Here is a 20,987-nt window from a genome sequence, read left to right on the forward strand (position 1 = left end):
CCTCAAATCACACAACAGTATTTACATATATAAACAAATGGAAGGACGCTGCCAGGTCGATAATGTCCGTGGGCCACAGGGCCATATCGCATAGGCCAAGGCCCCACTTGACTCCTGCCACAATACGGAGAGAACACTGCTGGGGTATCAGGTCGAAAATACGCAGGCACCTCAGTGGGAAGGGGAAGGATGGGCACCTCAGCCGGAAGATGGTACAACACCACTGCTCCTGGTGGGGGCCACAAGCCAAGTACTCTGTCCTGGGGAGTGCAAAGCCACAGTCTCTCTCTAGTGGGTGGTCTGCCCACTGCCTGGTCCTGGGGAGTGTAAGGCTACAGTCTCTCAAGTGGATGACTTCTCCAATGGTTCTGGAGGGGGCCTTGTGCCCAGTGTGCTTCATTCCGGCAAGGAGGGGGTGAGTGCATGGCATCTTCCACTGATTCTGCAGGGGGCCTTGTGCCCAGTGTGCTTCATCCTGGCAAGGAAAGGAGGGGGTGAGTGGATGCATTCTTCCACTGGTTCTGGAGGGGGCCCTTGTGCCCAGCGTGCTTCATCCTGGCAAGGAGGGGGCGAGTGGATGCATTCTTCTACTGGTTCTGGAGGGGGCTTTGTGCCCTGTGATGCAGATCTTGGGGAGTGCAAGGTCACAGTCTCTCACCTGGATGTCACACCTACAGTTTTTGCAGGGGCCAGGATACACTACAGCCCATGGAGGCACGACTACACACTGCCCGCCGGCAGTGATGGCTTCTTAGTGGTGGCAGTGGTGGTGGCGGTGGCGGTGCAGGCAGTGGTGGGGGGAGGCTCCAGCCCCTGCAGCCTCGGATGGCTGCCCACTGAGGCTGCTGCGGCTGGCAGTGGTGCTTGTGGTGGTGCAGGTGGCGGTGCCGGCAGCGGTGCTGCCTGTGGTGGGGGGAGGCTCCAGCCCTTCCTCTGCAGCCTCGGACGGCTGAAGTGCCATGGCTGGTGTTGTTTGCTCAGATGCTGCTCCAGCACCAGGCTCCATATCCATCCTGCCTTCGGCGTCTGTGCCTTTGTCATTTCCCTTGGCAGCTGGTGGTCCCTTCCTGCCCTTGGCAGCTGGTGGCCTCTTCTTGCCTTTGCCACCTGGTGGTCCCTCCTTTCCTCTACCAGCTGGTGGTGCCCCCTTGATTTGGGCAGCTGGTGGTGCTTCCTTGCCTTTGCCAGCCGGTGGTGCCTCCTTGCTTTTGGCAGCTGATGGTGCCTCCTTGCTTTTGGCAGCTGGTGGTGCCTCCTTGCCTTTGCCAGCTGGTGGTGCCTCCTTGCTTTTGGCAGCTGGTGGTGCCTGCTTGCCTTTGCCAGTTGGTGCTCGCTTTTTGCTCTTGGCATCTGGTGGTCCCTTCTTGCCCTTGGCAGCTGATGCTGGCACACTGGCTGTGTAGACGGGTGAAGAAATGACAGTGGCTGTGGACTGGGTGGCTGAGGTGCTAGCCTGGGTCCTGACCACCCTGGCCCGACATGAAGGACGGGGCATGGAGGAGCAGGGAATAGGTCAAGGGTAGAGAGGAAAAGCTTTTTTAGGGACACTGGGGCTGGAAGAGGGTGAAGGTTTGGGAGTGGTGGTAGGAGGTGTCTGTCTGCTGCGTTTGTTTGCAGGTGCATGAGCTGGATGCTGTCATGAGGTGGATGGCTGTTGGGTGTCTGAGTGCTTGCGTTTGTGTACCTTGGGAGGAGGCGGCACAGACACAGTGGGAGAGGACACAGGGGACATGTGCATGGATGTGGGAGTGGTGACTGCCAGTGAGGGGCATGTACTGATAGGCTTGCTGGTGATGGAGGTAGTGGATGAGGATGTAGTGCATGCAGGTGTGAGTGGAGACACTACTGGGAAGGAAGTGGAAGACGAGGAGGAGTGGGACACAGTGGAGGCAGTGGATGTTGATGTGTCTGCATCTGGATGGTGCTTGTGTGAGTGCCTGTGGGATGAAGTGTGGTGCTTGTATTCGCCTGAGCCACTTCTGTGTGTTGATTTGGGTCCATGCTGGTCTGATGGTGTGCTTGGGATAGGCTGGAGTTGTGGGGAATGGGACTGGGTAGAGGAAGTTGGAGGGGGAGGCTAGAGACAGGGACATTGCCTACCATCAGGGAGTTGTCCAGAGCCTGGAACGATCTTTTTTGGGCCACCACGCCAGAGTGAATGCCCTCCAGGAATGCATTTGTTTGTTGCTAATACCTTGCCAGACCCTGGATGGCATTCACTACGGTTGACTGCCCATCAGAGATGGATCACAGGAGGTCAATAGACTCCTCACTGAGGGCATCAGGGCTGATGGGGATGGGCCTGAGGTGCCTGGGGCTAAGGAGATGCCCACCCTCCTGGGTGAGCGGGCACAGGAAACACGCTAAGGGGCTGCTGGGAGGGCGGTACTGGTACGTGGGGTGGCGGCTGTACCTGTAGTTGGGGTGGCCACAGAGGTGTCCGCCAAGAGGGAGCTTCTATCGGATGAGGTATCACTGTCAGAACTGTCTCCTCCAGTCTCCACCGTGGTGCTCCCCTCGCACTCCGTCCCACTGGTGCACTCACCGTCGGTGGATTTGGCCTCATGGGCCATGTGGGATGCAGCTCCCTCTGTCACCGGTGCCTCTGCTCCTCCGCCAGATGAGGCTAATGCACACAAGGACAGGGTGACAAAATAAAAAGGGGGGGGAAGAGACAGAGGTTACAGTTGGTCAATGCCAACAACAACACCACCGTTTGCGTACACAACACACAGGGAACAGCCCTATGCACTCGGCCATGCACTACCAGTTATAATGCTAGTCACCAGGCCATGGTGTACAATACCTAACGCCAATAGCAGCATACCTGAAACCCACAGGGCCCTGCCCAGTAGTAGATGCCCACTAGCATATTTGAGGCTGGAGTGCATCAGAGCCTGCCCAACGTGGAACCTACCATGCCATGTTCATCCTAGGGGCACCCACAGGTCTACATCCCCCACCCAGATAACACCTCACCACGCACGATTTTCTGATTCTGACACTGTACTCACCCCCTTGTGGCTGCTGTGATGCCTTCAAGCGCCCATCGATCTCCGGGTTGGCCACGGCCAGGATGCAGAACATCAGAGGGGTCAGGGATCGACAGGCACCCCTTCCTAATTTTGAGGCCATGCCCAGCAGGGCCTCCGCCGTCTTCCTTGCCCAGTGGCGCAGGTCCTCCCATCATTTGCAACAGTGTGTGCTCTGCTTGTCAAAGACCCCCAGGGTCCGCACATCCTTGGCGATGGCACGCCAAATACCCTTTTTTTCTGATGGGGGCTGACCAGCAGACAATGATACATAGGAAAATGGATCAGCCATACCGTCCGGCTTGTTACACTCATGGCCCACCATATCCCTCCCATGCCCTTACGCACATACATAGACCACCATTCATGCAGCACTATGCTCAGGATCCCTCAGCCATCCCCCCCTTACACGAGGCTTACACACACAGCACTCCCTGCATTCATGCTCCATGCATCGTGCTCTCAGTGTACTCACCTGTTGGTCTGATGGACCATAAAGTAGACGATACTGGGGTAGGACCCCATTCACTAGTCTCTCCAACTCCTCCGAAGTAAAGGCAGGGGCCCTTTCCCCAGACACTCGAGCCATGGTCACTTCCAGACACAGATCACAGCAGCACTTGCAGTGTAGGTCCTCTCCTGTTGAAGGTCAGGTAGCAAGTGAGTGAACAGATAGAAAATGGTGTTCACGTCTGCGGCGGTGCGTACCGTCAATGCAGGCATACGTCACCATTAGCTACTGGAACCCATAGGGCGCAATGATAACCAATGAGGTGTTGCACGGCGGTCCTCGACCGCCTCCCGCAATGGCGCACAACGTCAGTGGAATTACCTAATTTCCACTTGTCCCTCCACACAGGTCAGGCGGCCGCCATTTCAGGGGGGCACAGGCCATGGCACCTAACTGCGTCACCGCAGACATAGGCACATTTACGAGACTACACGTTAAAATACTGTTTCTGTCACAACATGCAACGCATTTTAATCAGAGAATATGTTTGAATATGACCATTAGCTCACCGTTTTTCACCCTAGAGTTCAACTGAGGCTGAGTAGGAGATAGAGACATACCCCGGGTACAGACCCCTGGTGGACCTGGCAACAATAGAGGACAGGCACATAATCCTTACTTACAGACTTGAAAGGGCCACAATTCAAGAGCTGTGTGCCCAATTGGAGCCAGACCTGATCTCTGCTATCCGTCACCCCACTGGGATCCCCCCTCTTGTGCAAGTCCTATCAGTGCTCCAATCTTGGCAAGTGGCTCCTTCCAAGCGACAGTGGCCATGGTAGCAGGGATCTCACAGCCTATGTTCTCAAATGTGCTGACCAGAGTCTTGTCTGCCCTGATGAAACACATGCACAGCTACATCATTTGCCCCCAGGTGGAGGATTTGCCCACAGTGAAGGCTGACTTCGAAGCAATGGGACATATCCCCACCATCATTGGTGCTCTTGATGGTATACATATTGCCCTTGTGTCCCCCCAGAGAAATGAACAGGTGTACAGAAATCAAATGATATTTCACTCTATGAATGTGCAGATAGTATGCCTGGCGGACCAGTACATCTCCCATGTGAATGCAAAGTATCCTGGGTCTGTGCATGATGCCTCTGTCCTGAGGAATAGCAGGATCCCATTTGTGATGGCTCAACTTCAGGGGTGGCTAATAGGTGAGCCCATGGTCCGCACCCAGTATATGTTGGTGTATGGGTATGGGGTTGGCCCTAAGGGTGAGTGTGTGGCTAACAGGTATCCCTCGATATTTGCAGGTGACTCTGGTTACCCCAACCTCTCATGGCTACTGACCTCAGTGAGGAATGTCAGGACAAGGGCAGAGGAACATTACAATGAGGCACATGGGCGAACAAGGAGGATCATTGAGCGCACCTTTGGCCTCCTGAAGGCCAGGTTCAGGTGCCTCCATCTGACAGGTGGATCCCTGTGCTACTCACCCAAGAAGGTGTGCCAGATCATTGTTGCATGTTGCACCACCTAGCCTTGAGGTGCCAGGTGCCTTTTCTGCGGGAGGATGAGACTGGAGATGGTCGTGTGGCAGCGGTGGAGCCTGTGGACACTGACGAAGAGGAGGCAGAGGAAGAGGATGTGGACAACAGAACAACTATAATACAACAGTACTTCCACTGACACACAGGTAAGACACTGTAATCTCATCTTCCATTGCTGTTTTGTGAAGTGAATTTTCTCTGGCTGGCTGCTATTCCCACTACAAAGGCCACTTATTGTACACTTTAACATGTCTATTTGCAGATATTTGTGCCCTACTGTGGCTCCTGGTGTATTGACTGCAGCACATTACAGGTCATAACTATGTATTGATCACTGTACAGTCTATGTGCAATGTCTACTGATTGTTGAACAACTACATCTTTAAATCATTTGACATACTCCATACTTCTTTGTTCCAAGGGTGTTTATTTCTGTGTTGAGTAGTAAATGGGGATGTGCAATGGGCTTGGGAGATTGTGGAGAAAAGTCCAGGATACAGTACAGTCTATTGTTATCACAGGTGCATTGTCCAAGGGGGCATAGGAAGGGGAGCAATGCCAATTGAAGACGGACAGGGTGACAGAGTGAGACACAAGGGTGACAATCAAGAGAGTTTTATTTCATGGTGGGGGTCTTGGCAATGTTCTCTGGCTTCAGCCTGGATCACAGGGACCATTTGCGGGGTGGTTCTCCTTCTGCAGGTGGTGGGGTGCAGGTGGCCTGTTGTGCCTGTGGTGGGGCCTCCTGTCCACTAGCGTCAGCGGAGGTGGAAGGCTGTTCATCGGTGTGGCTATTGTCAGGGGCTCGTTGGTGTGTCACTGCCTCCCTCATGATGTTGGCCATGTCTATCAGCACCTCTGCGATGGTAACCAGGGTGGTGTGGATATCCTTAAGGTCCTCCCTGATCCCCAGGTGCTGTCCCTCCTGCAACCACTGGGTCGTCTCCTGTAACTTGGCCAGTACCTGCCCCATGGTCTCCTGGGAATGGTGGTATGCTCCCAGGATGTTGGAGAGTGCCTCGTGGAGAGCCGGTTCCCTGGGCCTGTCCTCCCCCTGTTGCACAGCAGTCCTCCCAGTTTCCCTGATGTCCTGTGCCTCTGTCCCCTGAACCGTGGGCCCACTGACACTGACCCCAGGTCCCTGATCGTCCTGCGTTCGTTGGGTTGCCTGGGGTCCCTTTAGTGGAGGACACACTGCTGATTGACGTGTCCTGGGGACAGTGGTATGGGCCCTCTGGGTGGGTGCTGTGCTGGTGTTTCCCAAATGGGGAGGCTCTGTGGTGGTATGGGACTGTGCCTGGGTAATATACTGTCCAGAGGTCCCTGATGGGCCAGTTTGGTCATCCTGATCCAGGCGTGCAGAGCTGGGGGGACTGGATGTTGCTGGCAACTCCTCTCCAGTGACGTTGTGTGGGGGTCCTGTGGTGATGTAATTGCAGTGTTATTGTTTCTGCGTGTGACATCTTGTGCATGGGCGTGTTGGCCTCTATCATTGTAAATGCCCTGTTAGCTTTGCCTTGGGTGAGTAATTATTTTGTGGGCTAGGTGATTCTCTCTAGTGTGCATGCTGTGGTGATGGGTGTCCATGCAGGGCTGTGAGTGGTGTCCATGCATTGTTGTTGCATGCAGTGCTGGGTACTAGGATGAGTGGTTTGTGATGGGGTGTATGTGAGGTGGTGGGGTGATGGGAGTGAGGGTAAGGGTGGGGTTATGTGATGGCATGCAGGTATGGGGGTGAAAGTAGTAAAGATTTGACTTACCAGAGTACAGTCCTCTTGCTACTCCTGCCAGGCCCTCAGGATGCAGTATTGCCAAGACTTGCTCCTCCCATGTTGTTAGTTGTGGGGGAGGAGGTGGAGGTCTACCGCCAGTCCTCTGTACAGCTACCTGGTGTCTTGCAACCACGGAACGCACCTTCCCCCGTAGGTCGTTCCACCTCTTCCTGATGTCATCCCTTGTTCTGGGGTGCTGTCCCACGCGTTGACCCTGTCCACAATCCTCCGCCATAGCTCCATCTTCCTTGCAGTGGATGTCTGCTGCACCTGTAGCTGTGGCTCTACCTGGATGATTTCCTCCACCATGACCCTTAGCTCCTCCTCTGAGAACCTGGGGTGTCTTTGTAGTGCCATGGGTTTAGTGTGAATGGTGTGTTTGAGGGTGTGTGGGGTGATGTGTTGGAGTGTGTGCTGTGAGGTGCGTGGATGGTGTATGGGTGATGGTGTTCTGTGACTCTGGTTCTGTGGGTGCTCCTCGTGTGTCTCTCTCTCTGTTGTAAATTGTTTGTAGTGGTAAAGGGTTGTGGGTAATGTGGGTGGGTGTTTTATAGTGGTGTGGGTGTTGTGTGTGTATGAGTGTCAGGTGCGTATTATTCAAATTGTCCAACGTGGCATTGTTTTGTATGTGTGTGTGTATTTTTAGCGCAGCGGTATGTACCACCAATGGTTTACCACGGTTGAATGTCCGCCATGGTGATCCATGGGTCATAATGCTGTTGGCGTAGTTCTGTTGGCGTATTGGTGTGGGTTTTGCTACCGCCAGTTTATCACTGACCTTTGGTCTTGCGGACTTTATGTGTATGTCTGTATAGTGGAGGATTTCTATATGTGGGTCAGAATTAGGGTAGGGGTATACCGCCGCGGTCGCGTTATGTTGGCGGCAGTCAGCATGGCGGTAAGCAGCACTTACCGAAAATGTCATAATGAGGGCCTATATCTCCTTTCGGGATTCTCTGGGTGTGGAGAATCTGCTCTTTGATCTCGTCTGTCTTTTATTTGCTTTTGTTTATCCTAGCACTTTTTAGCACCCTCCTGTGCTTGTTTAGTACCTTCCTTAGGAGTGGTACTCAGTATTTCAGGCTTTTTCAGCTTGGCTCCCAGACTATCCCATCCTATACTGATATTGATATTGGAAATTATTTTCAGTAGCTGTTTCTCCTGATCCAAATGTGGAATCTCGTGGAGACACTGGTGTATAGCCAATGCGACCGCTTACTCTTTAATGTTACTAAGTATTATTGAGGATACTGTTGAAGTTATGCATTCATTTCATCCCTAAATCTAGGGCTGGTGCAGCCGTGCTCATTCTGTATTTGTTTTATTATTTCTGCTAAATTGACAAGCGTAGGGATACCATGTGTGGTAGTATAAATCACAGCGAATACTTTACCCAATTTGGCGCAGTCATCCACTGAGGGAACCATCCAAAAGGGCAAGCAAAATTGTAAGAATTCTCTGTTTTTCCTGTGGTCCTGTATGGGAAAAGTCTGCTTCCAGCTGATTAGTTTTCTGGGCTATCCAAAACAGGATTTCTCTTGTTCTCAGGGAACTTTGCCCATGACAGAAAGTACAGTTTGTGGATTAATCCCAGTAGTAGCCAATTGGTATCCAGCAGGTGCTGGTGGTGCTGGACATGCTGGATTTGTGTTCAGAGTTCCCATTACGAACTGAACAAGTCATCTATATAGTGTTACTAACTCAATTGACAGATTGTGTGGATCAGCTGCCTGCATTTTTTGTACACCAGGGTGAGGTGTATATGTGGCAAACATGGGCCGCATTGGTCATTCATTACCCCAGGGTTGTATTTTGTGTGGTAGGGCACCATTAAACCAGTTCTGATGTTTTGATAGGTAATCGTGATTTCAAGATACTGGTATGCCTGGTACCGTTGTGGTACATTTGCAATTCTGTATGTGTGGAGCGTGTATGATCTAGGGTCTTCCTGAGGAAACGTGACCGAGGAGTAGAATGTTTCTGTTTGGTAAGCGTCATTAGCTTCTACGATGAATGTGACATTCCCACCCTCTTCTGTTAAGCCATGCACTACTAAGTGTGCTGTGAATGCTTGTCTGCCATTCTCAGGAATGTCTGTGGCGTTAGCCATTTTGTGCAATGGGTAAAGAGATGGAACACAAAATGGGGAGAAAGTCCTTTTAAGAGTTCGATCTCGAACAACCTACAGCCTAGTTAGGTGCTTCCTGTTCAGCTGAGGATTTTCCCCAAGACCACAGACGTCTCCGTATAATGGTACTTAGGGTACCTGTTGTATGTAAGACAGTGATATTCAGAGTATCCGTAAATTAGTGCCTAAACACCATCGTTGGTGGCGCCCTGTCATAGTTGGACTCTTGCTCTAGGCAAGACAGCTGGTTTAAGAATGACAGCACTTTTGTTTGTAGATGACTAGGCCAATCCTACAACAAGTCGCAACTGTCATCCCAACCTTCCCGGCACACAAGTAGTACCTCACCAAAAATCCAAACAGTTAAAGGTGTTTTGTGGCAGCCTTTACGCGTGGACTCAAGAGTGCAACATCTCATGGAGGTCATGGTTAAACGGAGATGACCCTTTTCTCACATAGCAACATGTCTCAGTCATACACAGGCAATGAAGGAGATGCAGTAAAGTTTCAATAGGTTTTATTAACAAGACAGTCTACAATAAATTACATGGGCTGCAATGATTAGGATAATGAACAATGCAAGTAACAGAATGGTAAAAATGAGAGTCATGAATATGAAGACCCCCACCACTATGCAATAACATAAGATGTAAAGTAGGTGTGAAATTAACCCTAATACCCTAGCATGATTAACCTAATCTCTAACCTAAAGAGAGCTAGTGTGTTAAACCTAATTAGCCAGTATCATATCCATGAGAAGAGCCCCCAACCCTCGTTACCTAGCAATGAAGTCTCTAGATCACAATCCATAGTGACACGAAGGCTGGGTCTGCATCAAGGCAATGTGAAGTGTAGATAGCATCAATGGCATCTGGTTGGAATCTCTCTAATTATCTTGTCTGTGTGAGATCTATTTATACATATCTTGTAGGACCCCTGACGCAGGTATGTTTCCAAACAATAGATAAGAAGTTATGCTTGGGGCAGCAATTATAGAAACAATTCTCTGAAAAGGTATGTTTCTCATTTATTTTTGACGCTGATAGTGACGTCTTTAGAGAGTGGCACTTTTAATGTGCAGCTAAAACATCTTCCTAACTATAAACATGACAGCCATCTTGGGAAAAATATTTAAATAAATGTGCTAAAACAGAGCAAGCTAAGTAGGTTAAAAGTCACTAGGTGACAGGGGCACAGACCTGCAAGCCAAAGGCTACGTTAAACTCCTGATTCCCATTAATACTAACTAGGATCCACTACAGGTCTTTCTCCTACTCTGGGAACAGTTTTCACAGTTCATCAACTGGGCTATTGAGCTCCCAAGTGACAGTTGGAGGGAGCTCAGGGTAACATTCTAAAAGTACATATTTGTTTAATAGTTATTAAAGATTTCATTTTATCATTACATTGGATTTAAAATACCTATTGCAACAAGACCTTGAAATAGATTTCTAGCTGTCGCGTAACCAAAATAATCATTATGAAATATCACAAGGTAACCTACAGTTTTCCTTCGGAAGATCCAGCCTTGCAACAGTGAAAATAGTTTTTGGACATTTTTCACTATAAGGACATGTGGAGCATTACATTTCCACCTACTTAGGGGTGACATTAATATTCTCGGCTCAGAGAGCGGACCGAAAGATATTACTTGTAATTGCCCTTTGTGAATTCCCAAAGTCATAAACTTTGGACCAGATTTATTGAAAAGTGGAGCAGCGCGGTGCTGCACCAAAATTGGCAGCGCCACGCCACTTTAGAAATGCAGGGATGTACTGTATTGAAGTGAATACAGCGCACCCCTGCGTTTCCCCCTGTGCTGGCTCAAAATGTTGCTGCCAGCACCAACGCAGGCATCCTTGCACTATCGTGGAAGGATGTCTGCGTTGAGGGGTGTGATTGTTTATGTGCGGGAAGGTGTCCCTAATCACTAATGGCGCTTTGGCACAATGCAGCACACACAGAAGTGCCAAAGCGTCATGTCCAAATGATCGTTTATGTGCAGGAAGGGACAATCATTTCTGGCATTTTGCTTTTTCTATTTGTGCAGCAGAATGCAGCATGCACAGAAAAAGCAAAAAACGAGGAAGAATAAAAGTATTCCTCCTCGTTGCGCCCTGCTAACGCCACCCCTGGATTTTGGGGCTTCCTCAGGTTTACGTGATTTCATTAATCTGAGGCAGCGTCAAAATGCAATGGGTGTTGCTGTAGCACTCCCACAGCAACACCCATTGCACGCCCTTTCCACGCACAGTGCTGTGTGGGAAGGGGCCGTATTTACAGGGTGGCGTTAAGCCACAAAAAGTGGGGTAACGCCACCTTGTAAATATGGCACTGTGCTTAGCGCTAGAGGAGCGTCACAAAAAGTGACCCTCCTGTGGCGCTAGGGCCGTATAAATACGGCCTTAGACTTTTGGTCTGAGTTTAAACCAAGCATACAAGTTTAGCTTTGTGAATCAGGCCCTGTGTCTCTAAATGTGGTATATGAGCTGAGACGTACCTGGCATGTTGGCCGCGACACATAGTAATGGGTATTGTTACAAAACATCATTGTATGTGATCTGGTGTGCCTCCATATTACATATATATACCTGTAGGTGCGTGCTGAAGAAAGTGTGTATTGTATCAAAGTGCTCTACACAGAATTATATAGATATTAAAAAAATAGTAATTATGTGAACACAATAAAACATAACATAATGGAAATGAACAAGAGCAGAAAATTAAGTTACACTAAAATATGTTAACAATACAATTACCCTATCGGAATATAAAGATTGGAGATTAAGGGACGTATTGTAATTCAGACTTTTCATCACATCAAAATAACTACAGGTAAAATATAGGTATTACTCCACGCAATATTTTGCTTTTTAAGGCATCGAAAAATGCAAAGGTTTCAGAAATCCTCAAAATGAAATTGCACTTTCACTGAGAAATCATTCAAGTATTTTCAAACATGTAATGTTTGCAATTTGATTTCAAGTGATTCGTGAAATACAGAATTCATTTGCGCTTATTAAGCTGTTGGTTGTTAAACATATGTCTTTGTGATCTCTGTCGTTCTAAATCATGCTTAGTTCAGGAATTCGAGATCCGTGCTGCCTATTAGACAAATTGTACATCCTGGGTGAATTATGTTCAGACCTGCCTAGTGGGCAGGTCAATGACAAGAGAATACTTCATATTCAAGCACACATCTGTTCACATTTGACCGCGAGGCAAAAGTCATATGTAGTACTATCTTCAGACACAAGAAATGTATTGTATCTCCATAAAAACAGAAAGCTAATATCGGCAAAGGCTTTGAAAGAATATCATACACGAATTGCCCAAGGTGCGCATAATTTAAGGAGCCGCAATACACAGGACATAATCTCTGTCTTCCCAAGAAAGAACAGTTTTGTGCACACCTCCAACACTGCCACAAGTTCTCTGATGTGCAATCTATGAAATATTTATCAAAAAAATATTTAGTTTAGGGAGTATTCCATAACGAAGAAATTAGCTTCTTTAAAATTTTAAATCACAAAAGAATAGAAATGTAGGTGCAAGTTACATTTTAATGCTAAATATTTGTTCTTTAGTAATGTCCACACAAATAAAACCGCACATAGACATTTTTTATGTTGGTAGGATGGCTAAGTCAGATGAATATTTGCTGCTGGAAAATGTGTTCTAGAGGACAAGCGTTCGAATATGACAAGGCAGATTTAGCCTTCTGTTGGATACATTGAATACTATAGAAAGATGAGCTCATCTCATTCGACATTTTCAAATGCCACCAAAAGTACACATCAAAACAATGAACACTCCCTTACTGCCTTTCCCCATGTTCCATCATTGAGCAAGGAAACTTAACCCACGCATTTTTCACACTTCAATATCATTATGAGGATTTCTCCATCAATAATGTTCAGAACAAAATGGTGATTCATAATGAGAAGAATTTAAAGCTGCCATTTTTTCCCCTACACACTTAATTCATAGGTCTTGAGAGACCTTTTTGCTAACACCTCTCTGTTAGGGGCACAAATCAGCAAAGCATATCTCAGATAACAAATAAAATAGAAAGAGGTGAGATAATAAGACGAGCCTGTGCAAAGTCAGGGTCATATTATATGGAAAATCCCACTTATTTTAACGGACAAGAAGAAACAGCTCTCAGTTTTATAAGCAATACAAATAACCCTACCACTTCCTTTGTATTTGAACTCTTCCACACCTCTCTTTACATATGACAAACATGTTGCTGGTAAACAGAACCCTCCAAAAGGAAACCTCCCTACATAATATTTTAGAAGAAAACTATGGTGTTTAACATGGTGAGATGCCATGGAAAAGAGACCTCCCTTTGAATGTGACAGAATGTTCCTGCGGAATCTAGAGAACACGCAAGGTATTACGTTTTAATGTTGCTGGATCTTAAAAACAATTGTGGTGATCATTTCTTTGATCGAAAATGATGCTTTAATAGCTCTTGTCCCAGAAGCGGCTAAGTTGTATTTTTGTTCTTTCCTGTAACGAACTGATCTTTTGTTTTGTTTGTAGTTTTTCTGTCTATCTAATACACCTTTCCTGCCTGGGCGCTAGTGAGTGACTTGATCTTTGCCCTTAGACACGGTGAGGATTATTCTTTGTTACTAAAGCTCGTCACCACCCAGGTGATAAGCCGGGTGGTTAAGAGAACGTTTTAAGGAATTCTCTCTGCTGATAACCACTGACTCTCTTGAGAAGGTTTATTTTTTTGCCTCTCCATTCTAGAACAATCCACATTTTCTACTATCTACTCATTACGTTTTGAGAAGCTGTGTCCTCCCTTAAAGCAAACCACGGTGGCCACACTCAACACAATCCTCACCACACCTGGACTCATGATGACCATAGGAAATGAACCTACCTTATTGAGTGACACCGCCTAAACGTTTTCAATCTGAACTTACCTTTATTGCTTTCAACACTTGACCAAATATACAACTTGCTCTCCTTGGACGTTGTCAGCCTCCTCCCTCTGAACTGCTCCACACAACGTAAACCATAACACCACATACTTTGGATCAATCAATAAATAAACAAAAAAATAAAATCACAAATGCTGTCAGTCCAATGACACCGGAAGAAATTGAGAAACAGAAAAAGGGTGCTATTACTCAACCCTTCAAACAAAGGTCACATTCACCAGGAGGTGACTACACTTACCAGCTGCTATTGCTTCTTTCTCCTGCCAGGAGGTAGGTCTGACAGCACTCATTGGTCCCTGGAGCCCATATTAGGGCAGTGACTCTCCCATAGCGCAGGATGGTTAAAAAAAATGCCACATTCACCCGGGGTTGACTACACATACCAGCTGCCTTCACTTATTTTTCCTGCCATGGGACGGGTCTCACAGCACTCATTGGTCCCTGGAGCTCATATTAGGAGAGTTACTCTCCTGCAGTGTGGGATGTTTCAAACAAATGCAGCACTCATCAGGAGGTGACCACCCCTAACAACTGCCATCACTTATTTCTCCTTCCAGGAGGTGGATTGACAGCACCCATTGGTCGCTGGAGCCCATATTAGGGCAGTTACTCTCCTGCAGTGTGGAACCCTTGCGGGTGCATGCAGGCTGTCACTGGATGAAACCCTGGCCAAGGGCGGGCCTGTATGCGCCTGTCCAAGGGCAATCGAAGATGGGATGGGCCACCCCCAAAGTCCACTTTCCTTTTCTTATGATCCTTAGAAGTGCTTTTTATGTCTTCCTTTCTTTTAGCAAAGTTGTTTTCACTTTTCATGGCCAAAAGAAAGGCTGCAGAAGCCCTGGTCAGGAAAAATAAAATTACAAATTAAAGCTTTCCAGCCCAAATGACGTCGATATTAGAAGACAATGACAATTTGATTGAGGGAGTCGAATCTCTGTTGGGAGGTGACAAATGGAAATCTCAGTCTCAAGAAAAATCTCTTGGCAAAATCACTCTCATTTTCACCAATGACCCAAAGGACCTAGCAGAAAGAACCTTGGGCGAGACCCATGGTGAAGACACAGTTGTAGGAGCCCTTCATTGTTGCGACTAATAGATTTGCATCCCTTGTGGATATCACGAAGGATGCTGTCCTAAATGTGCCACCCCGTGGGTAACTTCTGGAGGAAGCAAGGGGAAGCATCTCTTGTTCTGGTGGCAGCAAGCGAGCTTAGAGGAATTGTTTGCTATGGTAAAAAACCTCCAGGAACAGCTCAGAAATTTAAAGACCCAAGTGGCAGATTTAACATGTGAACTAAGGAAATTGAAATCTTTTGAAGGCAATTTTTGCAAGACAGATCCTTTCCTGCCTTAAAGTATGGATTGAAGAGAATGGTGCTCTATCCAACCACCAGGCAGGTTTTATGAAGGAAGTGAGTACAATAGCTGAGGCCCTGAAATTTGTGTGTATTTACTGGAAAACAGTGGTTATCCAGAAGGAACATCTTTATGTTATCTTAGTGGACTTAAAAACAGCCTTGAATTTAGTTCCCTGAGATATACTGTGTAAAACACTAAAGGATAAGGGGATTCCTACCTCACTTCCGGATATCCCTATGCACATGCACTTAGATACATTTTGCACAGGTGCGATGGGGGCAACAGGGAGAGCTCTCAGATAAGATCAAGGTCAGGTGTGGGATGTGGCAGGGGCGTGTGTTTATGCCAACTTTTTTGTTCTATCTTTGAATGATGTGGTGGCAGCCATGGAGCAGTGTAGAGGAGATGTACCGTTGCTAGCTGCATGTAGAATACCAATTGTACTATTTCTTTACAGAGGATACCTTGTTGGTATCCAAGTCCCCCATGGGCATACAGGGCTTGTTGAATCAGTTTTCAGCCTTTTGTAAGGGATAGAGGCTTAGTAGTGATACTGAGTAAAACTAATTTGTGGTTATTAATCCCCATAGAGCCTCTACAGGGAAAACCACTCCAGAAGGTTCCAGTTTGGAAAGGGGATCTGAATTTGAGTATTTGGGTATCAGGCTCTCTTCCAACATGTCCTAGCTCCCTCAAGTTAGGAAGAGCACTCTCAGTCTGAACCATTATGTTTCAGGGGTACTAAGACTATTGAACACCTCCAAAACTAGGTAAGTTTCACCAGTCCTTAACATCTATCAAACAAAAGCAGTAATGCGTGTCCTGTATGAGGCTGAACTATGCTGTCATGTGGGGCTTGTGCCCTTGGCATCCGGTGAGTATAACTTTTTTGAATCACTCTGATGCCTTCCTCTAAGTAAGCCAACCATTCTAATGCTGCGGGATACTGGAGTAAAATCAATCAGAAACAAGGCCAGATATAGAATGATTTCCTAATGGGATAGATTGAGGTCAATGCCAGCTCTGGACAGATAATACCAAGCCTGCAGGGAGATAGTGGCCATGGGTAAGAGTGAGAAGATCAAGTAGCTATCCTCTCTCAAGCTAATGCTCACTAGACTGGGTCCTGAAAATGTTTGAGGATTGAAGGCCCCTAGATTTCAGTTTCAAAGGCCCAAGCAAAAGAACAGTTTTGGACATATGTATGGGGCTAAGAGGTGAGCAACAAAAGCGTAGGCCACCTCACCACTGACCTTGTGGGCCTCAAGCTGAACTATAGGTTTGGAGATTTTTTAGATATTATTACTGGCCCAATTGTTAAAAAAATTGCACATCCGTTTCTTATTTGGTACACTCTCTGTGCTGGATATTTGCCAAAAGAGAGCTTTGACACTGCATGCCCAGTTTGCTTAAGCGCAGATGACCATATCAGCACTTAGAGCAAGAAGAATCTGTGCCACTGAACCACCCTGAAGGAGGACCATATTTAGATCTTCAGTGGCCCTTAAAAGTGCTGTTTCTGTTCTATACCCAGTATGAAAACCTATTTGGGTGTGGTAAAGAATGGTATTGGCTTCCAGGAGTTCTGTTAAATTACTATTTATCATCTTTACTTGGAAAAGAAAGTAATGATATATTGGTCTACAGTTTTCAACCACCTCGGGGTCTAGAATAGGCTTCTTGAGTACAGACGGATAATAGCATGTTTCCATTCCTCCTGGACACAGCAGGTGTTCAATGGCAGATTGTATAGTTCCGTCAAAGCAGAAAACATTGCATCTCATACTTTCAATAGGATGTCTATTGAGGCAGGATCCAGTGGAATGGTTATTTAACGAAGCCTGCCACACATACAACTTCCTCCTTACTCAGCTGGGGGAAGGTGGGGAGTTTGGTTTCAATATTCTTAATTCTAGTGACTCCTTCAGATTTGTCCTTAAGACATGACCATAGCGAGTCATAAATGTTCCTCATTTTCCCAAGAAATTGTTCTGCTAATATTTCACAGGGCTCCTTCGAAGGGGGAGGACCAACTTCTGGTAGATTAGGCTCTAAAAATAAATGTAAATTTTGTGAATTTCTTTTTAAGAATTTGAGGCGTGGTTGCGAAGTCATTTAACTGAGGTCTCCGGACGGCATGCTGATATTATTTAAGGGATCTTTGTAAATCTGTTTACATGCATTATCGTAATTGACTCTCCACTTTCCTTCTTGTACCTTGCATTCTTTTTTGCTTATTTCAGTTACTGAGAGAATCAATAAATTTTCTTCTGTGATCTTGTTTTCTTACAGATTTATAGTGTGACAACATCATTAAGGGCCTTAATGACCCATTTTTTTGTTATGAATAGGACACAGAGACATCATTTACGTCTGTTAAGTTAGGAGCTGACTAACATAGGGCCTGTTCCAAGCTGGGTGCATCCATTTAATACCATTGTCGGATCTTTGTAAGGAGATTGACTTTAAGTGTTAGTTCCCTTATTTTTTAAATGGAGAATGGGATAATGTAGTTGTCCGACCATACTACTGGCAGGGGACATTATACAAACATATTCTATAGATTGGTAAACATTGGATCTTAAATATGACCCTTATTGTGTGTAGATGAACTAACCAGCTGAGATAAATGAATAACTGACAATTCCTGCAGAAGACTGGCTGCCCGGGGGACAGGTTACATCCTCAAGATGGATATTTAAGTCACCCAGTAGGGTAAAGTTGGCTGACTGGAGACAACAGGTTACCAGTATATTTGGAATATTCCTCACAAACTCTGAAGCAAATCCTGAAGGGCAGTAGACCAATAATCCAGAGAAAGTAAAAGTATGGACAAGTTTAATAGAGTATAACAAGCTCCCACAATCAAAGGTTAAACTAGGGGAACATTTACATTCCATATTTTGTTTTACAATAATAAACACCCCCCCTTCCATTTTGCCAGTATGATCGCACATGTTGATCGTAAAACCTAATGACGAGGCAATTGCAATATCTTACTGACTATCCTATTTGAGCCATGTTTCAGTTAAAAAGTACATCTAGCTGAGTGTCAACTATCAAAGCAAATACTTCCATCTTATGCTTGGGAAGGGATCTACAATTGACTAAGTACATTTGCCACCTCTGGGTAGGCTTGCTTTTCACCTCCCGAATACCTCCATTGGGTGTGTACTTGATTTTAATATGGCTTTTGTTTTTTCCCCATTGAGTGTATATTTACATGGAGGGCACTCACCTGGTAAACTCCTGGGGCCCTAAGAGTACAGGCATTCTGCCTTAGATTTCTTATTAAATCACAGCAATTATGTGTATGTATAGTGTATTCTCTCTGCCATAAAACAAGCAGCGGTCCTGGCTCCTGGCCCAGGCCAGTCAGGTGCAGATGGGCTTGCCTTTGGTGTGCAAGAGATGCGCCCCCTGAGCGCGGCCACTGAACGTCCATGCATTGGCCACCATTAAATAGAGAGGCTGGTGAGAACTAGACCACCAATCGCAATGCGGCTGTAGTAGGTGTAGAAATACTCCCAACACTGAGCACGGCATGGTAGTCCAGACACACAAATGCCCTCAAAGTGTTTTTCAGATTTGTTAATTGTGATTTGTTAACTCCACCTTGCCTACATGGCACCAAACGTGCGGCCTTTGAAAACCATGACAAACATGATTATGTCAACAAACAGGCATCAACACTTGCTTCCATCTAACAACTGTCAACCCATGGGAGATCAAGGCAAGCACCTCACTTCACTTTGACTATGAAGAGGTCTCTCTACTATGATGACTTTAAATAATCCAGAAAGCTGCAGTAAGAAAGTTTTTAGATGTTCACATATGTGACCACATCTTTGCAGCCATCAAAGCATTTCATTGGCTACCAGTGTAAGGCACTCAACTTTCTAGACACAATGCATCACCGATTTAGGCATCGATGGCAAAGGCCCTGATTGTATTGTATTAATTATCAGACAACACTCACAGAAGGTAACAATCCCCTTTATACTGGTACCACAGCTGAACAATCATGCATATAAGAAGGACCTTGTAAGTGATACTTCCTTTTCTGTACAAGTGGCTAACCTCTTGAACTTTCTCACAGTGAATATGAGTCACTAACAACCATCTATAATTCATGAGGTCTGTGGAGACCTGGCTTTTCCCAAGATGTTGAGCCAATAACTTAAAATAATAATTTCACATGAGGAAAAAGTAAAAACCTGAATGTATTTGATGCTCCTAATGGACTCTGTAGCACATATACTACAGCTATACTAAAACACTTGAAATCTCACTGATCTTTTATGCTGTCCAGTCGCTGTCTTCATTTGCAAATTTCAAACTCAAACTTAAGTAAATCTCAAAAGCACAAGTTATCATCATTTCAGACTATGCACACTAAGAGAAGAACAGGTCGGTGGGTGAGGGTGGAAGTTGGACCTGATCCAAGATGGCCACAGAAAGGAGGGGCTTTGAGTCTCTTTTTGCTGACCACTGGTAATATACCCATGAGGATGTAGTGTGTCAGTAATGGCATCTTCATTGGCTGCATTAGGGTGTGGGGTGCCTGTGCTCCACCCATAGTGTGGAAATGACTGGCCTTGACTCTAGAATCATTAATCCTGGTGGTACTGCTGTGCTAGAAAGGAAGAAAGGCCTACTGTACACTGAAGACCATCACAAGAGCTGCAGAGGGTGTACCTGAGCACCGGCGTGCACCTGTGGTGCTGCAGGATATGCTACAGAGAGGTTTGCAGAAGCTGTTGAAATTTTTACAGCACTACATATCCATATGGAATCCAAACAAGAAGACCCTCTTTGGGGCTGAAACATTCTAGCCAGATGACTCTTTCATGGTTGATTGAACATTTATTATAGACTGCAGAGCTGGTAAATGTTGGGCTTATGAGATAATCACTATACAGATGATTTGCCTTACAACTGCAGATAGTTTACTAACACTGAGCTGAGGTTACCAATTACATAAAGAAAGCCCATAGAGACTGCTCTCAATAGACTTGATGCACACAGTTGGAGATCAATTGCACTCCACTGGCCATAAGCAAAGCTAGCTGTAGTGATTTATATGAGGAAGAATGAAGCCAAAAAGGCCAAACTGTCATTTTAGCCCAAAACAACGAACTCAGAATAAAATCAAATCAAATGTAGAGACAATAGACACCCCATATGGCACTAAGGGTGCTGGTGGGAGTGGAGCAGATGTGAAGGGCCTGCTGACAGAAATGAAGTGTTGTCTGAAGGCAATAGATGGCAAGGTAGATAATCTCACCTCTCGCTTAGGCCAGATGCAAGGTATATTGGGCAAACAAGACTCTCACCTAATAGGCGCTGAACATCTTCTAAAATACATTGCGGAAGGGTGAATATCCATGGGAAATACTGTGAAAACACTGGAAAAAACTTTGGGCCTGATTCCGATGTTGGCTCACAGGTCACTCCATCACAACAGTGATGGATATCCCATCATCTGAAATATAAATCCCATAGGATATAATGAGGGTTATATTTAGACAGGCGGAACATCCGTCACCATTGTGATGGAGTAACCCAACTGTTGAGATCTAAATCAGACCCCTCATCATTGGTTCAAAACAATGATTATGATTTGAGAGCCAGATCACATTTCTGTTATGTTAGAGTGGCTGTCCTGGTGGAATCCACCACTTTTGCAAAAATGGAAACCTATATGGAAAAACTACTCTTTAAC

Source organism: Pleurodeles waltl, chromosome 4_1 (genome assembly GCF_031143425.1).
Source record: "Pleurodeles waltl isolate 20211129_DDA chromosome 4_1, aPleWal1.hap1.20221129, whole genome shotgun sequence".
Classification (NCBI taxonomy): Eukaryota; Metazoa; Chordata; class Amphibia; order Caudata; family Salamandridae; genus Pleurodeles; species Pleurodeles waltl.